At 38.5% G+C, this 7,154-nt stretch overlaps 1 protein-coding gene and 1 long non-coding RNA gene across 2 annotated transcripts in view; one reads left to right on the plus strand and one right to left on the minus strand.

The window, feature by feature from the left end:
* LOC107677529 (uncharacterized) overlaps positions 1–177 on the minus strand; it is a 1,913-nt gene extending 1,736 nt beyond the window's left edge. Inside the window, exon 1 of the long non-coding RNA XR_001632859.1 lies at positions 3–177. This is a non-coding gene — a long non-coding RNA (uncharacterized LOC107677529). The remainder of the gene's footprint in view (positions 1–2) is intronic.
* The window catches only part of LOC107677528 (ecto-NOX disulfide-thiol exchanger 2-like), a 190,263-nt gene that overhangs the window by 114,899 nt on the left and 68,210 nt on the right, over positions 1–7,154 (plus strand). The window lies entirely within an intron of this gene.

The following is a 7,154-nucleotide window of genomic DNA, read 5'->3' on the forward strand; positions in this document are numbered from 1 at the left end:
ACAGTTTTACTCAGCTATTATTGAGTCGGTTCTGTGCTCTTCTATAACTGTCTGGTTTGGGTCAGCCAGCAAATCAGATTTAAGAAGACTGCAACGGACTGTTAGGACAGCAGGACGGATCATTGGTGTGCATCTGCCCAGTCTTCAGGACTTGTACAACTCCAGAGTGAAGAAATGGGCAGGAAACATCATCAAAGACCCCTCTCACCCCGTACACAACCTGTTTGCACTTCTCCCTTCAGGCAGACGCTACAGATCTCTGCGCACTAGAACATCTAGGCATAAAAGCAGTTTTTTCCCCAATGCCATCTCCAGCTTAAACAGCTAACACAGGTGTTAGCTAACACAGCTAACACCTGTGTTCTGTAATTCATTTCCGTAATTCATTCTACATCTTTAATTATTGCCTTTTTCTCAAGTATTATGTAAATACATATGGATATCTCTTATTTATACAGTTCTATATAGAGTACAAATGCACAAATCTGTACATAAATCTACTGTTCCAGATTCATACACATTATTTTTTGTATACACATTATTTTTTGTTAAGTCTTACTATTTAAATGTTTTTTCTGTTCTCATGTCAGATGTGTATGTATTTATGTATGTATGTATGTACCAGGAGCACCTTATAAAATAAAAACACAACAAATTCCTAGTGTGTTTGCGCACACCTGGTGAATAAAGCTAATTCTGATTCTGATATTTGTTCAGTCTCAGTTATTTTCGCAAAAGTATTGTGAATATTAGGTGTGTGCATTATTTATTTTCTATAAAATCATAACTGTTATTTTAACAATGTGCGATTATTGAGTATCTAACTCACTTTGCAAAAAATAAGAAAGTAGCCCCAAACAAAGCCAGAGCAGAACTGTTGCGTGTCAAAGCTCAGTGTTTTTGAATAAATAATTTGAGTGAATTATTAATAACCCATTCATAAAGCTGCTTGCTTCCTTTCTGAATGAATCAGTGTTTTTTTTTTTTAATTCAATACCTCACTCATTGATAATAAATAATAATGAATGCATTTATGCCAACTCTGATCTGCATAAAACAGTTATAAATCTAAATGCACTTCAGATGCCTCTCCTGTGCCACTTTTGCAGTGCAAAAATGGATTTTGTTTCATTTGACTGATAACAACCCTATAATGTCTATAATGTCATATAATGTGTGAAATAACCAACCACAGAGAATATGAAGAGCGTTGTGAGTCCACAACAGGCCTAAACTAGCTGAAGTACAAAAAAAACATTGAGATATAATTTTTTTTGTCAGTATCACACACCCCTAGTGAATATTCAGTATATCACTCAGCCCTTGTAACTACAGTGTACTGTGTTTTTACTTGGCTTCGGTCTGGCTTGCACTTCACTGTGATTAATTATTCAGAATCTCTGACCTGCTGTTCTCGAGCGGACGAATAGCAGCTTCAGTCCTCTCATGCCGCAGACTGCACGGTTTTGGATTGCGGCATTGGGGATGTTGGTATTCCGAGATGGCTGGGTTCTCATGAGCCGTAAGAAGGGGTTTCGTAAATCCTATCGATGTCGTCAGATTGTGTTACAGTAGATTTAAGAACAACCTGAAACCTCCCCACTTCTGTTGACTCTCCATTCACAGGAATATAGTATGCACACTCTCACTTCTTAGCTCACTTCCCTAGTATAAAAGAGACTCCTGTGTCTTTGTAAATATTTTCCTCCACATCCACTGTTATTCTAGAGTTTATTATTTAGCAGTTTCCCCTCTTTCTACCCTCCAGAGCAGGTTTCTCAGCTTCTGCTGTTGAGCAGATCTCACCTCATGGGGACCTGTGGGTTGAGTCAAGTGTAGCAGCTCTTGACTCTTCATTCATCTGTATAAATAAGACTTCTGCTATGAATGCATCAAAGTGATATGTGTTATTGCTCTTTGGGGGGGTCCACAGGCCTTAACTGCAGCATATTTTTATGCCGCTCTATATTTCCACTCTCCTTAGGCAGGGAATGTGGGTCTGCTGTGTGATACATTATATTAGCGCAGCTCCGCGGGATTCATGGAGAGCTCATATTATGATCAATATCATCAGGAAAGACAGCTAATTGGAACAGACTCCAGCTGAGCTCTGCCTCTTTTTTATGGTCGTGATTTAAAGCCACATTTACATTTTGTCTCCACATGGCAAATTATAATAAATTATCCATCTGTTTCCGGGGGGCGCTACTGTAAAAAAGAACGTGGGTACAACTTCCGGTGAGGCAGCGGAAGTAGTATCCCATAGGAAAAATGTATTGCTCAGTGGTTGCTTTTCCTAAGCTCAGGAGACTTAGATGAAATTCTTATATATCTCTTATTTTAGTATCAACAGCATTTCAGATATTTCTCGTAAAATTCCTTAGGAGAAATAGAAGTAGACACAAATGAGACATGAGAAATATTTGAGAAAAAAAGAGTCAAAACTGAGAATGTGGTGGAAGAAACATAGAATATCTCTTTATTGTCTTGCTGCAATCTCTATCAAGACTCCATTATAGAAATAGTTTATTGCTCAGTGGTTGCTCTTTCTAACCTCAGGAGACTTAGTTGTGATTCTCATGTATTTCTCATTTTAGTCTCAACAGTGCCTCAGAATCCTTAGGAGAAATAAAAGTAGACACAACTGAGACATGAGAAAATTCTGAAAGAAAGGAATCCAATATGACAATGGGCGAGAAACATGTGAGAAACATGGGAGATCTCTTTATTGTCTTGCTGTAATCTCTTGCAAGACTCCATTATAAAAAAGTTTTACTGCTCAGAGGTTGCGTTTTTTATTGCAATGGGGTTTTTCACCTTTAATGGTCAGGACAGTAGGAGTAGAGACCGGAAATAATTGGACAGAATTGAACAGGAGCAGGAAAGTACCTTTAGCTGGGATTCGAACCCTTGCTGTTTAAGGTGCAGTTGTGCCTTCACGTCGATGTGCTGTCCACAAGGCTATGGCTCTGACAGAGATTACTCTACACTCCGGATACTAAGGGGTGATTCTCTTATATGTCTCATTGAGATATCAGCTTTGTCTTAAGATGTCTTCAGTTTTATTTTAGGAGAAACGCTAAACTTTTACTAATATTGTAAATACTAAAACTATCATTTAAATAGCATTAAACATTTCAGAATATCAATGTTTAAATTTATCTTCAATGTCCAGCATTGTATAGTATACACCACATTTTCCAAACACACTAGAAAGGACTTACAAGTGCAAGATGTTTAGTATAAGAGCAATACCTTTTTTTAAAGAAATGTAACACTTTTTTTTTTTTTTTTGCTTTGTTTAGTATCAAAATGTTGTCTTGTGTAGCCCATTTTTGCATGTGTGTAAATATAGGTTATGGTTTCCTCTGTTAAATCACTGTGCAATAAAACACTGTCTACATAAAACAACTTAAAATATGACAATGCATGTATTGTCTTTGATTGAAATGGTGTGGATAAATGACATTGAAGCTAACCAGAGGGAAAAAAATTTAAAAAGAGATCTCTTTACCATTTCAAATATTTCTCTTAGACAGAAATGAGGTTACTTTAAGATTGAATGGAAACTTTTGCTTGAGTCTCCTGCTTCTCAAACTTGTCTCCTGAGACAAAAACTCTTAACATTCTCACAATGGTCTTCTTTAAAGCTTTAGAAGAGATCTCAATAACTTTACACATTGTGCTCAGATATTTCTCCTTAGCTAGAGACTCTGGATCTCTCACATTTGTCTCTTTTAAAGCTTTAGAAGAGATCTCAATAACTTTACACATTGTGCTTGGATATTTCTCCTTAGCTAGAGACTCTGGATCTCTCACATTTGTCTCCTCTAAAATTTAGAAGAGGTCTCAACAACATTACAGTGTGCTCAGATTTTTCTCCAACACTAAAGACTCGGGAGCTCTCACATTTGTCTCCTCTAAATTTCAGAAGTGATCTCAATAACTTTACAAAGTGTGCACCAAGTCAACTCTCTCGCAATATAGCCTTTTATTTAGTGCCTTTCGAGTACTTGACTTTATGCACACTTTGTAAAGCTGTTGAGATCTCTTCTAAAGCTTTACAGGAGACAAATATGAGACCCCCAGTTTATTTAGCTACAGAGAAAAATCTAAGCATAGTTTGTGATGCTGTTGAGATCTTGTTTGAAACTTTGGAGGAGACAAATGTGGGAGATCCAGAGTCTCTAGCTAAGGAGAAATATTTGAGCAGAGTGTGTGACGTTGTTGAGATCTCTTTTAAAGCTTTAAATGAGACCATTGTGAGAGTGTTAGAGTTTTTGTCTCAGGAGACAAGTTTGAGAAGCAGGAGACTCAAGTCCTATGGGATACCAATGATATTTTTTCGGCCGCCAAAAATGGCATTTTTGGTTTTCGGCTGAAAATATATAGTGCTGCACCGCCAGCAGTGTTCAGTGCGCAGGTTTCACTCTCCCTCTAGCCGCTGTCACTGTGACGTTCCGCTCATGCTCACTGAAAAAGCAAAGTCCGCTCAACCCGCCGGCAGGAAATTTCTATTTAGTAAACTTGTTCCTGTTTGCAATAGCGCTACTGTGCTGTAACATGGTGTAGTACAGCTGTACTGGGCAACGCTGGTAAAATGACGCTCCCCTCTCATTCACTGATCTGCTCCCCGCTATGCTCTGCTCACATGCTCTGATAATACTGAATAAAAATAATATATTGATATTTAATATTAATATATTTTCTGTCCAATTTTATTTGTCACTTTCATTAAAAGTCTTGCAAAATTACTTTATATTATTTAATAAAATAATAAATAATTATTACAAAGCATATTCCATTTCGGATTTCAGCCAAGTGCATCCAGAATTTTCTGTTTCGGCCCAGAATTTCCATTTTGGTGCATCCCTAGTACTTTCTGTACTTCACCTGTCACTGATGCTAGCACCCAAGCCTTATGATGTGAGAGGTGTAGGCTCTGGCTCAGCTCAATGTCCGCTTTTAGATACATAAGGTCGTTTCCGATATTGTTAAACAACACCCGACCGACTTTATCACTGTTTAGATACTGATATGCCTCTGAGCTTTTCAAATTGTACATCGCCTTACGATCACGAGGATACGATACGATACGAGGCCATCCTCCCAACCATCTACCGCGGAGGCCGGAGGGTAAAGGTACTGTTATTTCACCCATTTTAAGTTCGTTGAAGTTGTGTTCCCACATCGTTAGTAAGTTTGGATTGCTAAATCTTGAATGACTGACTGTCAACTGTTGAATGAATGAGTGTCACGTCCCGCTTGTTTACTTCAAACCGAAAGATGCTTCCACTTTTGACGCAAGGCCTCATGGGGGCGTTGGAAACTTGTGGATAATAGTTTTATTTTTTATTTATTTTTTTTTTGTGTGTGTTGCAGAGCCCATATTGAGAATCAACTGCTTGCTTCTTGTGAACTAAATGTTATTTGCAATTGCTTCAGCTGTATGAATTTTAAGCCTGGAAACCGTGCTTTAGACATTGCTCACTGATCTTGCTTGACCTGTCAATTTATGAACTTTTTGATATGCCACCTACAGCTCCTGTTTCAAATTTATCAGTCAATAACCAGCAGCCTGCAGTAGTCATGAGGGAATCAATGTCCTTTGCTGCTGATATGAGAAGAGTATTTTTCAATGTCTGAACAGATGGCATCTGAAATGATTTACTGTCAGAGTATTTAGATTTGGCAGATATCTGTAATTCAGTCTCTAATGTAGTGATAACCAAAAGTACTTGATATAGCAGAACATTTACAGTCAATCCTGGAACCCTTTATCCATATTTAGCTTTTGTCTTGCAGCTCATTCTCACTCCTTCTGATACTAATAAAGCTCTTTCCAGAGTTTTAATGTAACATTTTATTAAACATTCAGTTTAACACAGTTCTTGAAACTGGGCATTGTTTGACTCTATTTACCAAATCTCACTGTTGTACTAGTGAACTTCTGGTACAAATATAGTGAATGCATTGTGTTTGTACGTGTGGAGCTGCTATGTTCACATCTGGTGTTGTTTGGAAACAGCTGTCTGGCTGTTAAATCCCTTCCCAATCTAAGTGAAATGAGGAAAATGATGGTTACACAGGCCAAAATCTCATCTGTCAGTGCAGATCTTTGCACAGCTCAGGATCTGTACTCTGGTTTAGCGGGGTAAAGTGATTTCCAGCCCCCAGAATTCCTGCCAGTGTCAGGGGTGAATTGCAGTGTGAAACTGCAGATCTTCAGTTGCAGATTCCCCATAAAGACACGCTGACTTATTCCGCTGGGAGATGGTTTGCATGCCTCATTTGAGAATAGCCAACATGCCTCACGGGGTCTAACTGTGTCATTCTTCAGTGGTGCTGCTGAGGGGGGCGTTTGCGGAGCAAAGCGGAGAGTGCGGCAGCGGTCGCCAGCAGCTCTCCGCTGCTAAATGCCAGGCTGATTTGTTGGACTCTCTTGCTCTTTTGATTGATGGCTGCCTTTTAATGCAGCTGCCCAAAGCGAATCTAGGTTTTAGAAGTATTGCATATTATTAGTGGAATATCCAACACTCATTCCAGTACAGCATCAATATTTAAAGTGTTCAAAGTAATCCCACAATAAATAATTGAAAAGCTGTTCTTGCGTTTTGCCATAAATTTTATTGGTTGTTTTTCTGTTTCTCTTGCATAATTTGAGATGTCGTCACTGTTAGATATTTGGCAGAATTTCACAACACTAGATACTACTACACAAGTTGTTCCAAACCTGTATGACTTACTTTCATCTGTGGAACACAAAAGAACATATGAAGAGTTTGGTTCCAAAACGCTATAAATCCATTTAGAGTTTTCTTTACCAAGAAAGTGGCAAGATGAAAACCACTATTTTCTGTTTCAAACTTTCACATAGCATATTTAGGTTATAATACAAATGTTAGAAATAGACACTTTGACAATATGCTGGTGATAACAGTAAAGAGAAAAGAACGATCCAACCGCATGTCGGCGCTCGTGATTAACCGCTCATGTGTGACGCGCTCTGTGAAGGACCATAAATGTAGCGCTAGGCATCGTTCACACAGAATGCGCTTTTGGGTTGACAAAGATGCGACTCGGGCAGTGGAATAGGCAAAACATGCAAGAAGATGGGAGTGAACTTCTTTTAACTTGAGCGCAGTGTTTTTAGA

Source organism: Sinocyclocheilus anshuiensis, unplaced genomic scaffold (assembly GCF_001515605.1).
Source record: "Sinocyclocheilus anshuiensis isolate Anshui unplaced genomic scaffold, SAMN03320099.WGS_v1.1 scaffold957, whole genome shotgun sequence".
NCBI lineage: Eukaryota > Metazoa > Chordata > Actinopteri > Cypriniformes > Cyprinidae > Sinocyclocheilus > Sinocyclocheilus anshuiensis.